A 20,820-nucleotide genomic window follows, 5' to 3' on the forward strand; every position below is an offset into this window, starting at 1 on the left:
GTAATGCTGGACTCAGTCAAAGTCACAAGTTCAGGTCGACCACCATTGTGTACAGGTCAGATACAGGAACCAAGTTTGTCCTGCTCAAGTTTTTACCTTCTCTAAGTCCAAGTGGTGAGCTTCAGCAGAGCTTTGCCTTCATGGTCAGCATGAGGACACCATTGTTGGCACGAAGATCAGGTCGGTCATCATGGGAGCTCACTTTTGGGAGAGAAGAGTTGTTTGTTGCTGGAGTTACACATTAGCGGTCAATGTCGATGGTTGCCAATGATGCTGAATTTTAAAGCTGGTATGAGGAGCTGGTCATCGTTGGAGTCTCATGTCAGCAGGCGTCATAGATGGTCATCCAGCAATACGAGGAATGAGTTCCCAGTTGCAAACAGTCTAAAATTTCTAGATCGGCACCTGAAATCAGGACTTGTGATTTTGATGAAGGAGAAGTACAGTCACTTGATCACTGTGCCACTGAAGCCAATCCATACCCAACTTGAAAGCACTAATAAGGGCAAAATCGGTCTTAGGTTGCTAGTGTTCGAGTTCAGAGAGGACATGTACTGGGCCTGGACCCCGCCCTCTCTAGAGGGTCACCATCATACTTTTTACCTTTTTCATTCCCTTTTTTGCAAAAATTTGTTTTTTGGGCCTTAGGACTCTGTTTACTTTATTGATGATAACCGCTGCTAACTTGCTTCGACTCTCTTCTTTAAACATGGAAAGATTGACCTCCGCCTGTTTGGCATTTTTAATTTTCTTGTAAGTTTCTTGTAGTGTGGTATGGTATACCATATGCCTAGGGCCTGTAAATTAAATGCTAATAGTGGGCATGTAGCACCTATTCTGCCATGCAGATCAGTAGCCCCTTTAAACATGTACCACGTCTGCCATTGCAACCTTTTGACTTGCCGCTATAATCCTCTTGCTAAGCCTTAAATTCTGATTTTATTTGATATAAGTCACCCCTAAGGTAGGTAGTCATAGTTTAGGATGCATTTCAATTAAAGGTTGGACAAAAACATTTAAGTGTTACATGTCTTGCTAGTGAAAAGCTCCAATATTTATGTATCACTACTGTGAGGCCTACCGGATAACATTGGATTGCAATATTATATTTAATAAGTGCTAACATTTAATTGGAATAAGTAGTCATTTCAAGTTTGGTGTCTGAGAAATTGCAATTACAAAGCCTACTTAATGGTAAAGTCAGATTTCAAGGTACAATTTTTAAAATACCACTTTTAGAAATGTGCCATTTTCCCTGCCTATTTATATTTGTACCTGCACCCTGTCCTAGGTCACATAACTTGGTGTAGCTGGCAGTTTGACTTTGTAAATTCCTCTGACAGTCATACAATAGAGGGATTAGTTGTGACTGAATGAGCCATCTACTGAAAGGAAGGGAGTGGCTGGGCACAGTCTCACCTCCAACTGAATAGACTGTGCACTGCCTTCACAAAAAGGACTTGTCACCACAATATTGTTAATGTAGCCTGGGGGTAAGGAAACTTCAAGGACTTCAATTAGAATCCTCTTGAAGCTTCTACTACTTCAAAGAAGACACTAGGTATAAAAATAGGGCCCTCATACCCACTTTTCAATTCACTTTCTGGACCTGTGGAATGACTCATGGAGGACTGCCTGCTACTGCGGCCTGCTGTGTACTCCAAAGGTCTCATTTGCTATGCCTGGAAGAACTGCGTTGCTTCCTGAAGACTGCTGTGTACCCTCAGAACCCTACACTGCTGCTTGAGCCCAGCTTCATTACATTAACCCAGGACTACTGGAGAGATTTTAAGGGCCACTTTGCTGGCCTTTTGTAAAGAGACCCCGGGACAGAGTGCTTCCACCATCTGGAATACGCACCTGGGCTTAGCCTTAGTGAGTCCTGGACCCCCAAATGGTGCACCTTCAGTCCTGGTCAGTTGGTTGTGCTCTTAAAGGTGCCCAGATAGCCAAATTCCTACACTTGGGACTTAGACATGTTTGGCTAAAAACTGATCTGAGAACCAATTGAAGACCAGGACCAATCTGCCAATGGTGCATCACCAGTCAGCCAGACTTCCTGGTAACGCCTGCTATGTTTTTTCTCTGCAGAAACAAATGCTGATCGGTGCTCCTTTGCCAAAAGGTTACCTGGACTTCTGAAACTCTTATTGACTACTGACTTCTGCCTCGTCCCGCTGGATATTGTCAGCTTTCAAAAAAAAGAAGACCCTAGAAATCTTCACCTCAGCTTCATTCAATTGCACCCCAAAAATGGTGCCCCCTTCTCAGATACTGCCTGGAGCCTTAGGTGCTCCAGGTATGCCCAGACGTGGGTCCCGGGCTCACTGTGCCACTGTATTAAACTTTCCTGGCTGATGAGGGGTGAAAGACCAAAACTGGTCCTAGGAAGCTGGTTTCCGGTCCAAGGAGTACCTGGCTCAGCAGTTTGGGATGAACTATTCCCATGAGTCACAGGGTCAAGACTGGTTTGCATATGGCCAGGACTAAACTGGGGTGGCATGGTGAGCAAAAGAAAGATGGATTTAACCCAGATCTCTTGACTGGGTGTGAATGTTTTGATTTGTTCTGCATTCTGTCCATCAATTGTGTGTCTTTTGCTTTCTCACCCTAAGTGCACCATGTATGCCCAGACGTGGGTCCGAGGCTCACTGTGTCACTGGATTCAAGCTATCCTGGCTGATGATGGGTGGAACCCCGAAACTGGTCCTAGGATGTTTTTTTCCGGTCCAGGGAGGAACTGGCTTCGAAGTTCGGGCTGGATTGTTCCTATGACGACAGGGCCAAGACTGATTTGCATATGGCCCGATTTAAACTGGGGTGGCATGGTGAGCAAAGGAAAGATGGATTTAACCCAGATCTCTTGACTTGGGGTGAATGTTTTGATTTGTTTTGCATTCCGTCCATCAATTGTGTGTCTTTTGCTTTCTCACCCTAAGTGCGCCGAGTATGGCCAGGCGTGGGTCCAGGGCTCACTGTGCCACTGGATGCAAGCTATCCTGGCTGATGAGGGGTGAAACCCCAAAACCGATCCTAGGATGCTTGTTTCGGGTCCAGGGAGGACCAGGATTGGCAGCTCAGGCTGAACTATTCCCATGAGGCACAGGGTCCAGACTGATTTGCATATGGCCAGGTCTATACTGGGGTGGCATGGTGAGCAAAAGAAAAATGGATTTAACCCAGATCTCTTTACTGGGAGTTAGCACTTTGATTTGTTCTGCATTCCGTTCATCAATTGTGTGTCTACTGCTTGCACCCTTGCCCCGCTGAACTCTCAGATCTTTTTCTTCAAAATTTCTTCTAAGTCTAAAGGTAAGCGCTAAGCTTGCCCAATCCACTATTTGTATCTGACCTGCGCTTGTTTACAGTTGGCCATATTTTCCGACCTTAATTCGGTCCCACGTGATTAGATGTCCACGGCTGGCAGTTTGATTTTTTAGGTGCTAGTTTTTACAAAAAACATTTAAAATTCATAGTGTTGTTTTGGTGTCAAATAGCTTATTACAATATTGTCTTTTTAAAACAAAAAATTGAGGATTTCTCTTGTGTTGTGTTTTCACTTTATTGCTGGTTGTATGCCGCTTAAATACTTTACACATTGCCTCTGAGTTAAGCCTGACTGCCTTTTGCACAGAGCTAGCCAAGGTTAAGCACAGGTTCATTTTGTGACTTTTGTGCTTCACCCTGACAGTGATTGTGGCTGTTGCTTAAGCAGGGAGGTCACCCCTCCCATTCAAACAACTACAGAATATATCACAATCTGGCTTGGCAGTTTAGGCTGGACTCTTCCTATTGGAGCAGGGTCATGACTGATTTGCATATGGTTGGGTCCAAGATGAGGTGGCATGGTGAGCAGGGGTTGAATATCACATTCTTCTTCAAAAAAGGCAGTGACATTTCAAAATGTGGCCGGCAGAGTAAAGGCAGTAAAGTGTTCCATCACCCTGTTGGCTAAATCCTAAATCAGGTCCTCTGTTTAGAGTTGCACAGTGGACAAGAACAATGGTTTTCATGCTACCCCGAAGGACTGCCACTGATTAGGAGTATTTGCAAGCATTTCGCATCACCTTTTGGGTATTTGATTGCCAGTAGTATGCATGCACCTCCTCTATTGGTGTAGCTTTCCAAGCCTACTACTGCAAATGTTTGTGAATTCTAAAAGTACTACATCTAAATCCATTAAAGCAGTATTTTTGTGGGTGCAGATACGCTAATTTTTCAGTGAACTGGTCACTAGATGGAGCATTAACAAAGAAGTAGCACAATGCAGCACAGCAATCAAAGTTGCTGCTCTGTATTGTGTCACCTGAAGAGTGCAGTATTGCACCATCTTTTCAAAGAAATGGAGCAGTTCTGCTCTCTCTCCCTCTTGTGGTGCACTCAAAGAAGTGTTGGCACCCTTGCACCATGCACCATGGCTCAGAGGGTGTCTGCATTATGATCAGGATAGTTTTTGTGCAGGATGCACTACCTTGCTGCACAAAAGCTATGTGTAATGGCGTTTCAATCTTTGTATGCTTGCTGCAGGCCGGCACACCAATTTTGAGAAAACAATTGAATACATTGAAATATGGGTTTGAATCAAACTCCATGGGTGGATACATGGAAACTCCTTTTCGCCACTCATTGTAGACTTACCTGACATAAAGTAGCACACCCTAAGTGTGTCAGGTCTGCCCAGATGTGGGTTCTGTGCTCACTGTTCCAATGGAAACAAGTTATAGCTGGCTAATGAGCCCTTTTCAGTGTGAAACTAGAACTAGGTTGCCTGTATTATGGTTTAAAAAAGACCTGGCTTGGCAGTTCGGTCTGGACTGTTCCCATGCGGAGCAGAGTCAAAGCTGATAAGGCTAATTTGCATATGGCTGGGTCCAAACTGAAGTGAGTTGGTGGGTTGTACTTGATGTCACATGTAATTATACAAAATGCTAAAGATGCATTTGTTTGTATATTGTACATGCAAATGCATTTCATGCTGAAAAATACAGAATGAATAGGCGCCCAAAACAGCCCCTGGTCCCCTTGTGGTCGTTCATGTTGTTCCCATGCGCCGGTGCTAAATGTTTGCATTGAACGGCGTGTAATCATGCGACATGACATAACTTCATCTTTTCAGAAATGACCCCTAACAACTGTAATGCAAAATCACCACAACTTTGCAAAATGATGCCAGTGTAATACAGATTTCGCCCTGACCTAATTTCTGTGACAAACCACGGCATGGTTTCTACAGCACAGTATGCATTTATAGAGAAAATTTAACAGAATAAATCAATATACAAATACTGGTAGGGTTGGTATACATATGACCACTGGATTTTGGTATATGTCTACGTCAGGCTTATGATGCTGCAGGGTAGAATCCTGCCAGCAGCAAAGGATGACGTCATCAATTTCATGTGACAGTCATCTTATAAAGGTTTTCCCCTCACAATTATCGACTATGCCTCACGTGTGAGCTTGTCCTTTGTTGATGGCACTCTGATCGCCTGCAGTGGCAGAGTTTGAGGGTGGGTACAGGCTACCGCAGCACTCATTTGTCATCTCTATATGCAACGCGCTCACCTGAAGTGTCTGGCTAGAGCCTCATCAATTGTGATGTTAGAAACAGACTCATAGGCCAATTATTCTCACAAAAAGGGAACCTGCAAAGTTCTCTTGTGGGTTGGCCTAAAACGGTATATATACTACAAACAAACAATAGATGGGGGTTACAAAAGCCCCTCGGTTTGTCTTTTTTGTATTAATGATATGAACTATGGCACACAGCTAAAGCGCTCTCTAGCCAGACCTGAACATAACCTCTAAGAGAAGAGATGGGAAAATGATCATTAAATAATGAATGAGTTAGTGTAGCATATGTATTCAGTGGAAACTTGTGTTTCAGTCCGTGAGTTAAACGCCAGTAGAATTGAAGACGCTCAGTTTAGCCGTTGCTGCACACACGAGTTTCTGTTTCACGGATCTCTGCCGCTGTCCATCTACAATCATGCTTATTTTTTCCCTTACCTCCCAGTACGTCATCCCACAGCCTGTTCACTATAGTTCTGGACCCACCTTGTACAGGCAAGGCCCTCTCAGAGTTCAGGAGGCTGATAGCTGCTTTTCCCTGTCTCCTAAGCCCCCCACCCTCCCACCAGGAGGAGGGGGATGTGTTGTGTGTTTGTATTTACCCAGAGGTCTCGTAGCGCTGTATTCATACCGCTGTGGAACCCTTCCTGGCTTTCCTGTGAGATGTCCACTCCTGGGCACCCCCAAGGTGAAGCCAGGCATCCAAGCGCTGCTGGGGTCGTTGTGGAGATTAAGCAAGCTATTGCCCAGAGTCACAGAGTGGGACCCATGATTAGACTAGGCACCGAGGTGAGAATTATCAGGTCCGGGGAGATTGAGCCCAAGAGCCGCTGAGGCGGGAATTGAACCCTTGTCCTGGGACAGACCTCTGCATCAGGGTCTGCCGCTCTAACCATTGAGCCACGCTTCTCTAGCTAGCACTGTGTGTTTTTCTGTGACACCAAGGCCCACAGCTCTCTCGTAATCTTTCTGTAGTGCCAAGTTGCTAGTTTAGGCTTCCCATGATGCACGGTTCTTTTGCAGAGAGCTCAGATTCAAATGCGCACATTATACTTGTCCATTACAAAATTATTCCCATACTAAAGATCCATGCTGTCCAGTGCTGGAATTGGAAAAAAAATTGGCCGAAGAAAGAGGTGGAGTCATGAGGGGCATATCTGACAGCTAACTTCCATATTGATAAAAAAACCCTGCAGCAAACACATTAATAACAAGAAGATATTTGACAGTAAATCTGTCCAGAGTATGTAATTGGTCACAAAGAAGCTGCATTTTAAATTACTTTGCAGGGTTAAGAGGATTGCAGGAGAAATTATTGTGTGCCCAGCAATTTTGAGGGGATTATAATAGCAGTAAGAAAACTGTAGTGGGTATCACAGTTCTGTGAGAGGTCTGTGTTTTGTCCAGTCACAGTTCGGAATCATAAAGTAGCATGGAACTTGCAGCCCACAAGTTTGTATTTTATTTAGATAGGTCCGTGGGCGACTGTTTTTGAGACTGAGATCATTTTGTTGCTTTCATTTAATAATTTGCAAGCCTTTTAAGATAGCGCAGTGATCTATTTGCCTGCATCAAAAAGTTGCAGGCAAACTGTAAGTCATGGGTTTACATAATTACTAGCAGCCCGAATTGCTGCCGGCCAGTAGTATATTGTTTTGTAGGATTTCGTTTTGATAGCATATCTCATCTGTGACAGGCCTGTGAAACGCTCCAATTCACAGTGCACTGCTGATGCACTTAAGAGTGCGCGTTCAGTAGTGTGTGAACTCGAGTTTCCCTACTTTATTTTTCCTTGCAATTTTATATAGCGCAAACTCGACAACATGGCATGAGCACAATTTACATTACAGAAGAACACATTCATTTGTGGTAGGCACGGGGAGACAAAGCGATTTGCCTGGAATCACAGGATGTTGACCTGATGCCGAGATTCAAACGTAGCTCCCCAGCTCTAAAGTTCGCAATTCTAGAACTTGTGGCGGGAGGTGTGTCTAAAAGTGTATCTCGGTGCTGGCCATCAATGAGAGAGACCTGTGCATTTTTCAAATCGGTGGTGAAAAAATATGAGTATGTTGCTGCAGATGTGGGCCGCCGTGCCACCAATGTACTTACCGGGGGAGGGTAAACACCCATTATTCCGCAACTTAATTTCCGCATACCATCACTCCGCATACTTTCATTACGAAAGTACTATGACTCCGCAATGCCATTATAACGCATGGCATTACATTTTATATGCTTTTACCACGCATACATTTACAACGAAATTCGTTGTAAATGCATGAATGGTAAAATCATGTTTTTTTTTAAATGTTTGGATAAGGTAATTATGGGTATAGGGGTATATGTGTTGGGGTACGGAGGTATATGTTTTGGGGTGTTTGGGTATTTTAAGGGTTCTGCTTGGGTTATGGGGTACAGGTGTAGTTTTAGGATTTAGGGATAGGTATGGGTTTTGGGGTACAGGGGTATTTTTAGGGTTCAGGGCTAGCTTTGGGTTTTGAGGTATAGGGGTATTTTTAGGGTTCAGGGGTAGGTTTTGGTTTTGGGGCACCGGGGTATTTTAAGGGTTCAGGGGTAGGTTTGGGTTTTGGGGTACAGGGGTATTTTTAGGGTTCAGAGCTAGGTTTGGGTTTTGGGGTACAGGGGTATTTTAGGGTTCAGGGGTAGGTTTGGGTTTTGGGGTACGGGGTATTTTTAGGGTTCAGGGGTAGGTTTGGGTTTGGGGGTACAGGGGTATTTTAAGGGTTAAGGGTTCAGGGCTAGGTTTGGGTTTTGGGGTACAGGGGTATTTTAGGGTTCGGGGGTAGGTTTGAGTTTTGGGGTACAGGGGTATTTTTAGGGTTCAGGGCTAGGTTTGGGTTTTGGGGTACAGGGGTATTTTAGGGTTTAGGGATAGGTTTGGGTTTTGGGGTACAGGGTATATTTTTAGGGTTAAGATGGGTTAGTGTTTAATGGTGTTGGGGTATTTTAAGAAGTAAGGGTGGGTTATGATTATGGGTTGCACGGGTATTTAAAGGGAGCAAGGTGGACACCCGGAGCTGGAATGTACAGAACCTGGGAAGAAAAAACAATGAAATATTGGGCACAACGCTCGCTTTTTTTTCCGTAATTCCGCGCCCCGCACACGCCCACGCCCCCAGCACACGCCCACAGCACACTATATGAGACATGGCATGAAGGGCGGAATGTACCACACGCCCCCAGCGTTTGTCACGCCCCCAGCACACACCCACAGCACAACGCAGACAAGCCCACAAGGGACTACTTTGCTGGCATAGTTCTTTTACCTTTTAAATGTATATGGTGGGCGTCTGCATAGCCTATGTCCTTCTGCTGCAACTGCCCTTTCCAACGCTGTATTGGGTGTTGTGATTGGTGCTGGGGTTCCTGAGATTACCCGCCTCAAAGGTTTGGGCTCTCTCTTTATTATATTAGTATGGAATGTTCTATTATCATTCTGTTGTTATTCTAGGATTGCAAAGGGTTTGTCATATAGATACTGCTTTTCTATATACTGTGTTAAGTTAGCATGAGCTTATTAAGTGTTTAAACGACATATTTTCCTTCGGCTTCAGTTTGCACACAACACATAATTGTTATTGTAGCTTTCAACCTAGACGAAAGATGTGATTTATTTGAGAATAATATGTTATTGCTCTGATATCAGTCGTTCTTGGTACACTGTCTGCACAGTGAGTGCTGAACCCTCTAAGAATAACTCAACACAAGGTTGCTGGGAGATCTGATCCTCGCACCACATTAGACATAACACAAATACAGTTGCTGCCAACATTGGGCTCTAAGCGGGTTTAAGATAGAGTTACTGAGAATGCAAAAACACACTTGATGATGCTTCGCATGCAGAGAGCTGGTTGAAGACGATGTGATCCTCTCCTCCTGAGATTTAGAGGTATGGGCCCGCCCTGCTACAACCCAAAAGAGACCTTCATAGATATAATATAGTATGTTAAATAGGGAGGGCGAGAAATAGGTGTTATTAATTCCTATTCATTTCAGCATTATAATATGCTATCACTGTTTGCTTATTATGGACTAGTAACTATGCTGATAACTTTGATTCTTATAATATGTTTTCTTGTATTATGTAAGATACTGCGTTTGAGAACCTTGCATTGAATAATAAATATTTTAAATGTGCACGTGTCCTCTTTTATTCCACGTTCTGGTTTGAAATGATTATAGAGCGAAAGAGTGTTCATGTGTTCCACGATACCTGAGGTAACCTAAGTTCATGTTCTGGTTTGTCTAAGTCATTGGGAGTTTGTTATGACCAATGAGACACTGTAGCTAGCTTGGTAAGGGGATTTTGGATATTGAGGTGAGTTTTGGGTCACCCTAAGTCACTGAGGTTCCAGATCTCTATGCACAGTTCTGTAGGAGAATGGAATCCCTGCTACAGATTCCTCTGCAAAGTAATAAAGTCTAGTTAGTACAGACAACCACAATCACTGCATTACTTCTTCCGATCATTCCCTCTTAACATATAATGTTTATGAGTGATCCAGCACTAATACCAATAATTGATCAGGGATTGATACTCAACAATATTAATACAATGGCCCATACACATTCACCCAGTATCCCTGAGGCGACGGGGGTAAATTTGTTTCATTTACAGCAAATATTCCTTATAGATCCTTTCGAGACATCTGTCTTATAACTAATCTTGATATAAACTCTTCCTCTACTTGGTGGATTGACCCATTAGTTGAGTAGTTGATGGCAATGATAAATACTGATTTACTAATCATTTAGTCAAAAATAATAACAGACTCTCTGTAAGGTTAACAAATGAATTTATATCTCAATTAAAGGTTAAATGCTCAGTTGCAATTTGGCCACAATCAAAAACATTCAAATCTCAAGACAAGAGAAATTTTACAATTGATACAGACTCATTGAGCAATGACATTATACAATGAAGACGTGGATAGAGTAAGAGATAAAGGATTTAGCAAATGATTATGCCAAACAAATAAGATACCTAACAGAGGGAAAGATGAAGAGACAATAAGTTCATCTAAAATAATGCATAACAATATTTTGTTGACAGATTGGATAGGTGGAGAGACAAAAGATTCAGAGACAAAACGTTAAAGCTGATATTCTGGGAACGATATAGGCTAATTACAAACCTAATGGTCTATAGGAAGAACCACCCCTGGGCCCAGGTGATGACAGGGGACCCCAAAACGTATTCAGGAACACAAGATATCTAACAGGAACAGGATAAGAGAGGAACAGCTACGCCTCGCTGCAAACCGATGGACAGCAATGCATCTCCCCTTTCCTGCCAGCCTAAGCTTAAAATTACACCCCTAAGGGTACCCCAATTATAGTCTAGAAACCTACATGTACATACCACATTAGTTGCAAAATTTAATGAAGCTTGAAAGGAGATTGGTTGGGTTTGGGGGTGGGATGCCACACCACTGTTTGACTATTCTATTGTTCCACTTCCTTTCCCATAGCCTGACTCTCAGTTATTTCACATGAAATTTAGAAAAGTTAAAATTAAACATTCCTTATTCAAATTAAACAATATTCGCAGAAGTTGTTGCTTTTCACACAGTCAATCACAGCCCTTGGCAGGCATTCATCATCACAGCCTTCAACTTTTAGGCACCTTCTGCTGTGCTCAGTGCTTCTGGCTGCATTGGCATGAGAGTCTTGCTCCCATTCCAAGCCCTCCTTTTACATTAGTCAATTCAAGAAAAAATTTGTTTTTTATCCAGTATACTAAAACTAATTAAATGTAGACATACATTAATCATGTGACTCTCACTGTTTACCACCCACCTGTGTATGATTCCCCATTAGTGTTACCTGGCATAGGCATTGGGCAAAAGCAGCATTATTGCAACATGCAGCTACTAATGCACATGCGGCCTATTCGTGCTAATTTCTCAATTCTTTTTAAAGCACACTGCAAATACAGGTTTAGTTCTTTTGTATATTAATTCACATTAGTGCATACATTCGCAAAACATATTCTCTCGTGTTTATTTGTGGTGTACATTAGTTTACTACTTACTGTTTGTATGTATTTTAGGGGTACTCAATTCGAGCAGGTTTAATTTTTCACGAATCTCTGCTCCATCAATTCCCCCCTCTGATGGCTTTTAGGAGCCATCATAAAATACCTACCATACCAAGTGCCATCTTTTATTCAAATGTAAAATTCTGTATTCTTTTCTCTTTTTATGGCACTCTCCTCTAAATCATTCATTGTGAAAGTATTCTCCTTTTATCTCATCCAACTCTATTTCTTCCCCTTTTCTTTTTCTTGCACTTCTTTAATTCTTTAAATCCATTATTTCTTTCTTTTCTCCCTTCCATTTACAACATTTATATGCTATTGTTATTACCAAAGCTATGAATACTAAAGTAAATATTGGCATTATTAATTTCTTAATACACTACTTCCCAAAGGTAGATAACTAATTGCCCATTGAGGAGAAAATCTTACCAAGTCTCTCCCAAACACCGTCAACCTTCAGTTGGGTCAAATCTTCATGTAATTTAGTAATTTTCTCTATATATTCCTCAATTCCTTTACTCTTATCCGGGATATAAGTGTATCAATGTTAGATTTTTAACATTCCACAGACTTCACCCTCTTTTGCCAATAAGATATCAAGGGCAAGTCGATTTTGCAAAACCATTGATTTGATTGCAGCCATTTCCGTGTCAATCATCAAAAACCCACCAGCAGCATCTGTGAATAATCAACCACTATGGACAATTTTCGAATTTTGTGTGAATTTAAAATGACTCCAACTGAGGGTATTAGTGCACCAATAATATCACCTACTATCTCTGAGAAACTTGCTCTTTGGTTACGTGTTAATCCTTGCTTTACTTCATTCAGTTTATGATTGCTTCGATCAAATATGGTACACTTTAGGGAAAGCTATAGCAAAATAACAACTTCCATACCAATGGGCAGGCACTCTATAATAAGCTTTCTTGCCAGACACATAATACATTCTTGGAAAAACAGGATTAGTTCTATCCTTCAATCCCCATCCTCCAGTAATTTGAAAGTTATGCTCACACTCACTAGAACAAATAGAGTAGGTATTATAGTTAGTTTTAGTTCTGAAAAGACAAATCTTTCCTTTCTATGACCAGTCCAGAGACATTGTAGCATATTTTTCGCCCTTTTCATAATTTCCTTCTCTTAAGTCCTATGGTGGTATTCAGAACTTTTGTTCATCAGCTTTATTTTGTGAACTTTTCTTCTATTTCCTACCATTTCTATGAAAAGTGTCTCTTCTACCCTTAAACTACATGTTAAATTATTCTTGCAAGCATATTCTATGTCTAAAGTCTTTGTAATATGGAATAATTCTCCCATATACCGTACATTTTTACCACTTAACACCTTGTTCAATTCTTTAATAACAGGAATTTCAGAAAATACTAGGTCTATATTGGGGTAATGATACTCAAGTTTCCCCATTACATAGAATAGGCTGGTAAGGATACTACAAGTCACACCATAGGTTAATGGAAGGTGATGATAAGTCACCCCTTCAAAAACAGACAAAGGTAATTGCATGCACACATAACAGTCACTCACATTCATAGTTTCCACATATTCATAAAGTAACTTGTTAAAAGCACTTAACGAGAAATCACTAATTGATTTATTATGATGGAGAATGCTTCCATCAAGGGGTACTAATTTAGTAATTGGGGTTTCAATAGTGAACTCATTAATTCCTTCACTTGTTACATCCCGAGCATTGTTTCTTTTGTGTGTTATCACTAGAATAGGTTTAGGTATAAAAACAGTTGACAGTATCCAAATAAATGTTAACAACAAAACACTACACATGCAAGCTTCAATACACCTATATTTTAGACAAGGGTTTGGAATTTCAGTCACTTCTGCTTCAGCCATTTTCTATCAAAAACAAAAATCCAACAATAAAATTATGTTTCTAAAAAAAATGTATTAGAACATAGTAGTGTAATCCTACACTTCAAAGCTTTCTACTGTACCCCATTTTTTCTTTATTCCTTTTCTCTGGTTTGCTTTGACTTTTAATTCATGTTTCTTTTACACACCAAGGTTGCACCTAAAATTTTGTCGCAGTTCTTTAAGGAGGCCTTAATTTGCTTTCATCAACCTTCTCAGTGTAAGAATTTTCTTTTTCTTCACTTGGATCTGAGCTTTCGATTTCTTCCAGTATCACATAGGTCAATTCAGGCACTCTGTACTTTCTACTTGGAATTCTTACTTTTCATGTTTTTCGCAAAGATTCTGTCCCTGGTTCTTCTTGATCTGTTTGACTTGAGACCTCATTACTTTGTTCGTGTATTATTCTTAACCCCTTTGCAATTAGGCCTTTTCCACCCCTGCGCTAATTAAGCCCCTGTAAACTTTTGACCACATAAGGTATTGTCGCCAAATTTATGTCCTTTTTTTACAACATCATGGGGATTCTAAATTTACAAGAATTTGTGGATTCTCCTTGAGGGGACCCAGAAATGAGCCAAAATACAGGTACATTTGTTGTGGGGCGAATAATGAGAAAAAAGGGCTACAGATGAAAGCGTCTGTTTTTTTCCATGCAAATGGTATCCTAAAAGGGATTGTGGTGCTGAAATCACCATCTTCCCACCTTTCAGGGAAAAGCAGAATTTTGTCTGAAAGCCACATTTTTTTTTATTTTTTGTGCTTTCCACCTCCTTCCAGTTAATGGTATAAATGCGTATAGAAGCAATAATGGATCCTGGACAACTATACATTTTAGAAAAGTAAACAAAATTCTGAATTCAGCAAGGGGTGATTTGTGTATATCCTTCAAGGTCTCTTTATAGAAACTAAGTGTTGAATATAGGAAAAATGTTAAATTAGTTTAAAAAAACAGCCATTTGTGTCAACATTTCCACCTGTAAATTCTTTTAATTATGAGAGCTGTTTGAAAGCAATATACCCTTACATTTGCTGGACCTTTTTGGTTTTGGGGATATATATAGCACTTGTAGGTTCACCAAGAACCCGAGGAACCCAGAGCCAATAACTGAGCAGCGTCTTGCAACGCTTTTTTATTATGTACCGGGTATATAGAAATTAATTTGGGAAAATATATACATGGAAAAATTGGTATGAGAAACAACAACGTATTTCTGAAATTGTAACATAATATAGAGTTTAGAAACAGTAGATATTTGCACATTTCCGAAATTGTGAATAACCATATTACCCTGAGAATTATAGGTAATTTTTCAAAATGACTTCTTATTTACACATTGTCTTTCATTTGGAAGGTAGAAATGCTTAGAAAGTCAATAGGTAATAACAGTTGCTCTACAATTGTGTGTTACCCTAAGTCTCCCAATAAAAATGGTATCTCACCTGAGTGGGTAGTCCTAGTACCCGCGACAGGAAACGGCTCAAAATGCAACGGGACACACTTTATTTTTACAGTGAAAACTGACCCTTTATTCAAAGTGCCTAGCTGTAGATTTTGAACCCTAGCTCTGCCGGCACCTAAAGAAACTTAGAAAACCTATACATTTTTTTAAATCTAGACACCCAGGGGAATCTAGGATGGCTCTCACCAGGTTCTGCTTCCCAGAATCCCTTGCAAATCTACAAATTTGTAAAAAAAAAAAAAAAAAATCTCACATTTCTGTGGTGGGACGTTCTGGAATCTGCGTGGACCCACAACAATCAACCCACCCGTGTTCCCCAAAGTCTTTCGAGAAAAATGTTACCTCGCTTGTGTGGGTAGGCCTAGGGCCCGGGACAGGAAACAGCCCAAAACGCAACCTGGATACACCACATTTTCACAGTGAAAACAGACCCTTTTTTTGCAAAGTGGCTAGCTGTAGATTTTGAACCCTAGCTCTGCCGGCACATAGGTAAACTTAGCAAATGTATACAATTTTTAAAACTAGAATACCCAGGGGAATCCAGGATGGGGTGACTTGACTGGCTCTCACCATGTTCTGTTATCCAGAACTGTTAGGGTTTGTGCACAGCAAAGAGCATGTCCCCTCTCATTGCACTAGTGGTCTCTGTAATAGCTCTCTTTAAACATACTACTGAAAGCCTTTCTTGTTATCTCAGCCCCTCCCTAAGACTTCTGTGTATGTTGCTCAATGTTTTCACAAGTTTGGACTTTGCTGTCTTGTTTGCACATTGGACCTTGCTTTTACCAAGGCTTATTTAGAAAACAATGGACCTTGCTTTTATCAAGGCTTATTTAGAACACTTCTCCCTAGGCCATGAGTTACTACAACTCATTAGAATAATAACTGAAGCTCTGCACACCTGCTTGTGAGAACCACACCCAGTTCTTCGAACCACATCCAGCTCTTCGAACCACACCCAGCCCTGTCTATAAAAGGCAGCCCCTGAGCCTCACCCAGTGCTTGTGCTTGTCTACCTCCCACTTACCTGAGAACAGATCCTTCGGCGGTGGCATTCCTGCCAGTGGCGGTGTGTCCATGGGGGGCATTGGGGCGTTGCCCCACTAGCCATGGACGACCCCATCACTGCCAAAACATGCATAAATAAGAAAACTTTTAAAACAGATTGTTAAATAAATCTAAGCGCACTGACTCGGCGCTGGCCCGGGAAAAGCCCGACAGAATCGGGCATTGCTTCGAAAGTGGGCCGTGAGGGGCGGGGCTGCGGCAGAGTGAGTGACAGTCAGAGCGCACAGTCAGGCAGGCAGCCAGAGCACTAGATGAGAGCAGGGTGACTGCGAATGTGACAGCCAGGAGTACTCCGAATGTAGACTGGCCTGCGCATGCGTAGTACCTATTAGACCTTCCCCCCCACCCCCCTATAGCCCTGAGACAAAGGAAGGGACCCGGGGCCCCGGTCTCATTACGGGCAAATTTTATCCTGCTCGAGGGCCAATCCTGGCGCAGTGGCGCTGTTAAGGAGGCGCCAGTATTGGCTGAATTAGTCAGTGTGAGAGCGCGCGTGACTCAGTCCAGTCCTGACTCGTCTTCATCGTCGTGACCACACCAGTTGTTTTGCGCCTACAGCCTAGCCTACTGTGGACCCAGACGGCGCAATTATATTGCACTGACTCAGACCTGGGTAATAATTTTATAATGCTTCTCTTACTCTTCTTAGTATCTTTATAAATGCCAATTCCCCCTCCTTTTCTGTGTGTCGTGATAGCATTCGTGCCTCTCATTCTCTCCCTGCGGCCCTGCCCACTCACAATCACTCTTCAAACTCCGAGCAGCTACACCGAGTAGGGTGACCAACCGTCCGTAAATTTCACGGACAGTCCGTAATTTCGGCCGTCTGTCCGTTGTCCGTGAAGGAATCTTTAACGGACGCCATTTGTCCGTCATTTTAACAGGGCACCGGTTGCTCCACCCTAAAGCCGGCACAGCTTACGCCCACCTCTTTTCTTCACTCCGATGCTGCACCATAGCTCCTCAGATGCCCCGCAGCATTGGAGAGGCACAGCGGGATGGCTACCCTCACACCTCCAGCCCTTGATGAGCTGTTAAGAGGTGCTCGAAGGTGACTGAGAGGGAGGGGCTGCTGGTTCAGGAGCAGCGACATCTATTCACATTCAAACAGCCCTGAATGTGTCATGTATCTGCTATTTAGAGGGGGGCTCACACATTCCATTTCTACCCAGGGCCCCAAACATCCGAGACTTGCCAGATTACAGGCCTGATTACACCGAGGCAGCAAGTGGTTCTCTTCACAGAGCTTAATTGCTGTCACTAAATTGTAAACAAACCTCGATTCTTCAAACATGCAGTCTATAATGTAAGAAAATAAAGAAATGGCACAATCGCACCCACACTGATTAACAAAGTATGGAGGACAATCAGTTCAATCAGTTCTCTTAGAGTATCTCCTGTAAGTACAGTACATCACAGTGGGGGGGGGGTGGCATTTTGGACAGAGAGCCTGTCTTCTTGTTGTCTTGTGCAGGAGAGGAGCCCAAGATGATACTAGAATACTGCATGCCCACCCCTGTGTTCCCTCTCCTGTGATGGCTCCTGCCCTCCCCTCAGTGATGGCACCTGTCCCCCCATGTGGTGGCTCCAGTCCACCCCACTCCTGGGATGGCTCCTGTTCCCCCATGTTGTGGCTCCAGTCCACCCCCACCTGTGGTGGCTCTTGTCCCCCCCTGTGGTGGATCCTGTCTCTGCCCTGGGTGGCTTCTGTCCCAGTCCTGGAACGGCCCCTGCAGCGAGGGTGAAGTTCTTGATGGGCCTCTTCTCAAAAGGGCTCAGCTCAAAATTAATATGGAAAGGTCGGTGAGTAAGTAAGTGAAGGAATGGGTGAATGGCTGGATGAATTAGTGAAAGGGTGAATGGATGAATGAAAGATTGAATAAATGGCTAATGAGAGAGGATGGATGGATTGATGAGTGAGGGGAAGGATGGAGAGAAAATGTAAATAGCTGGATGTATGCGTGGAAGGGTAGCTGGATGAAGGATGAGGGGAAGGATGATGGATGAGGAGAAGGATGGATGGATGGATGGAGGGGAAGGATGGATGGATGGAGGAGAAGGATGGATGGATGAGGGGATGGATGGAGTGGATGGATGGAGGGGAAGGATGGATGGATCAGGAGATGGATGGATGGATGAGGGGAAGGATAAATGGATGGGATGGATGGATGGGTGAGGGGAAGGATGGATGATGGATGAAAGGAAGGATGGATGAGGGGAAGGAAGGATGGATGAGGGGAAGGATGGATGGATGAGGGGGAGGATGGATGGATGAGGGGAAGGATGGATGGATGAGGGGATGGATGGATGAGGGGAAGGATGGATGGGTGAGGGGATGGATGGATGAGGGGATGGGTGAGGGGATGGATGAGGGGATGGATGGATGGATGAGGGGATGGATGGATGGATGGATGGATGAGGGGATGGATAGAGGGGAAGTATGGATGGATGGGTGGGTGAAAGGATGGATAGATGGATGATGAGGGGAAGGATGGATGATGAGGGGATGGATGGATGGATGATGAGGGGATGGATGGATGGATGATGAGGGGATGGATGGACGGATGATGAGGGGGTGGGTGAAAGGATGGATGATGAGGGGAAGGGTGGATGGATGGATGATGAGGGGAAGGGTGGATGGATGGATGATGAGGGGGTGCGTGAAAGGATGGATGGATGATTAGGGAATGGATGGATGATGAGGGGGTGGGTAAAAGGATGGATGGATGATGAGGGGAAGGATGGATGGATGATGAGGGGAAGGATGGATGGATGATGAGTGGGTGGGTAGAAGGATAGATGGATGGATGATGAGGGAAAAGGATGGATGGATCATGAGGGAAAAGGATGGATGATGAGGGGAAGGATGGATGATGAGGGGAAGGACGGATGGATGATGGGTGGGTGAAAGGATGGATGGATGGAGAGTCGGTGGGTGAAAGGATGGATGGATGATGAGTGGGTGGGTGAAAGGATGGATGGATGATGAGTGGGTGGGTGAAAGGATGGATGGATGGATGAGTGGGTGGGTGGATAGTGGGTGGTGGGTGGGTGAAAGGATGGATCAGTGGATTGGATGGTGGGTGGGTGAAAGGATGGATGAGTGGGTGGGTGGATGGTGGGTGGGTGGATGGTTGGGTGGGTAGGTGGATGAGTGAAATGATGGATTGATGGATTGATAAGTGAAAGGGTGAATGAATGGACATATGAGTGAAAGGGTGGATGTAAGGATGGATGAGTGAGTGAAAGGGAGGGTAGATGGAAAAAAGGATGAATAGATTTGTGAAGGAGTGAAATGATAGATGGATGAGTGATTGGATCAATGGATGGATTCATGAGTGGATGAGTAGATGGATGGATGGATGGGTGGGTGGATGGATGGATGGAAGGAAGGATGGCTAAGTGAAAGGGTCGATGGAGAGAGAAAGGGAGGATGATGGATGACTAAAATAGTGGATGGGTGGAAGGATTAGTAAGTGAAAGGATGGCTGGATTGGTGAAAGGGTAAATGGCTGAATGGATGAGTGAATGGATGGATGGGATAAAGAGTGGATGGATAAGTGTACAGGAAGGATACATGATGGATAGGTTTGCAAATGGTTGAATATGTTTGGAAATGGCTGGGCTTACTTATATACTATTGCGCGACCTCTGATGTGTCTGTAAAACGTACCTATTGTCCTGAAGTTTTGTCCTGAATTTTGACCTCCTGTCCTGAATTTGTGTCCTGAATTTTGACCCTTTGTCCTGAATTTTTACACTCACCGTCCTGAATTTGCACCAATGCCAGTTGGTCACCCTAACACCGAGTGTAACAGCAGGTATTAATCGGAAAGGGAGTGGAACGGTGGGATGAAAGACCGAGCCCTCATCCTTTCATAAACAGAGACGTCACGTTGCTGCTTGATTTTCAGATTGAAACAGGGGTTTTGCGCGGATTGCCAGTCAGTGCCTCACACAGCCGATAGAAGTGCTCCGTTAGAATTGCTCAGTGGGTTGAGTGCTCTACTCTGCAACATGTGATGTCCAACAGGTCACTAGATGGAATCAGAGAAAGGCCGACTAAGCTTGCCATCCTTCAGAGGATGGCAAATGAATATAATCAAATGGAATGATAGTAACATTTATTGCCTATAGCGCTTAGTAGCAGAGATAATGGCGGCATCTTGATTCCCACTAACCATAAGCCCACCCCCAGATCTGGTTTGCTGCTTTGTTCATGGTACCAAGCCTTATAGGTGCACTGAGAGCATTGAGATAAATCACGTTCTTACAGTTAACTCGCTTTTTTATGACGGTGGGTGGAAAGTCACGTGCCCAGCAGTATGGTAGAGTGTGTTTGCTCTCTTTAGATGAAAAACAAACCCATGGAAATAGTTTTGTTTTATACATAGATTTCCCAGCCATCTGAGGCTTTGTGGGGCAGTTGCGAGAGACTGCGAGCATTCTCCCGTGACGTGTTTTCGGTATTGAGATTACCATAAAGGTAAAAAGAATTTCAGATTGGTTATTATTGTGCCATTGTGTATACATGTTCGGTATGATTTTTGAGTGAGCGCTGTTTTTCACTTTTTACAGAGTCATTCCCTAAAATTATCGCTTTTGTGGATAGAGATGTTTTGCTCAGCACAAACAAGTTTATCTGTACCCGTTGGGTAGATGGTGAGTGTTCATCCCTCCTTAAAAACTGATCGCATGTGTTTGGACTACTGGTAGCACAGCAAACACAATGTTAACCATGATATACATCGCACTGTTTGTCATTTT

The sequence above is a fragment of the Lissotriton vulgaris genome, chromosome 3_2 (genome assembly GCF_964263255.1).
Source record: "Lissotriton vulgaris chromosome 3_2, aLisVul1.2, whole genome shotgun sequence".
Lineage (NCBI taxonomy): Eukaryota > Metazoa > Chordata > Amphibia > Caudata > Salamandridae > Lissotriton > Lissotriton vulgaris.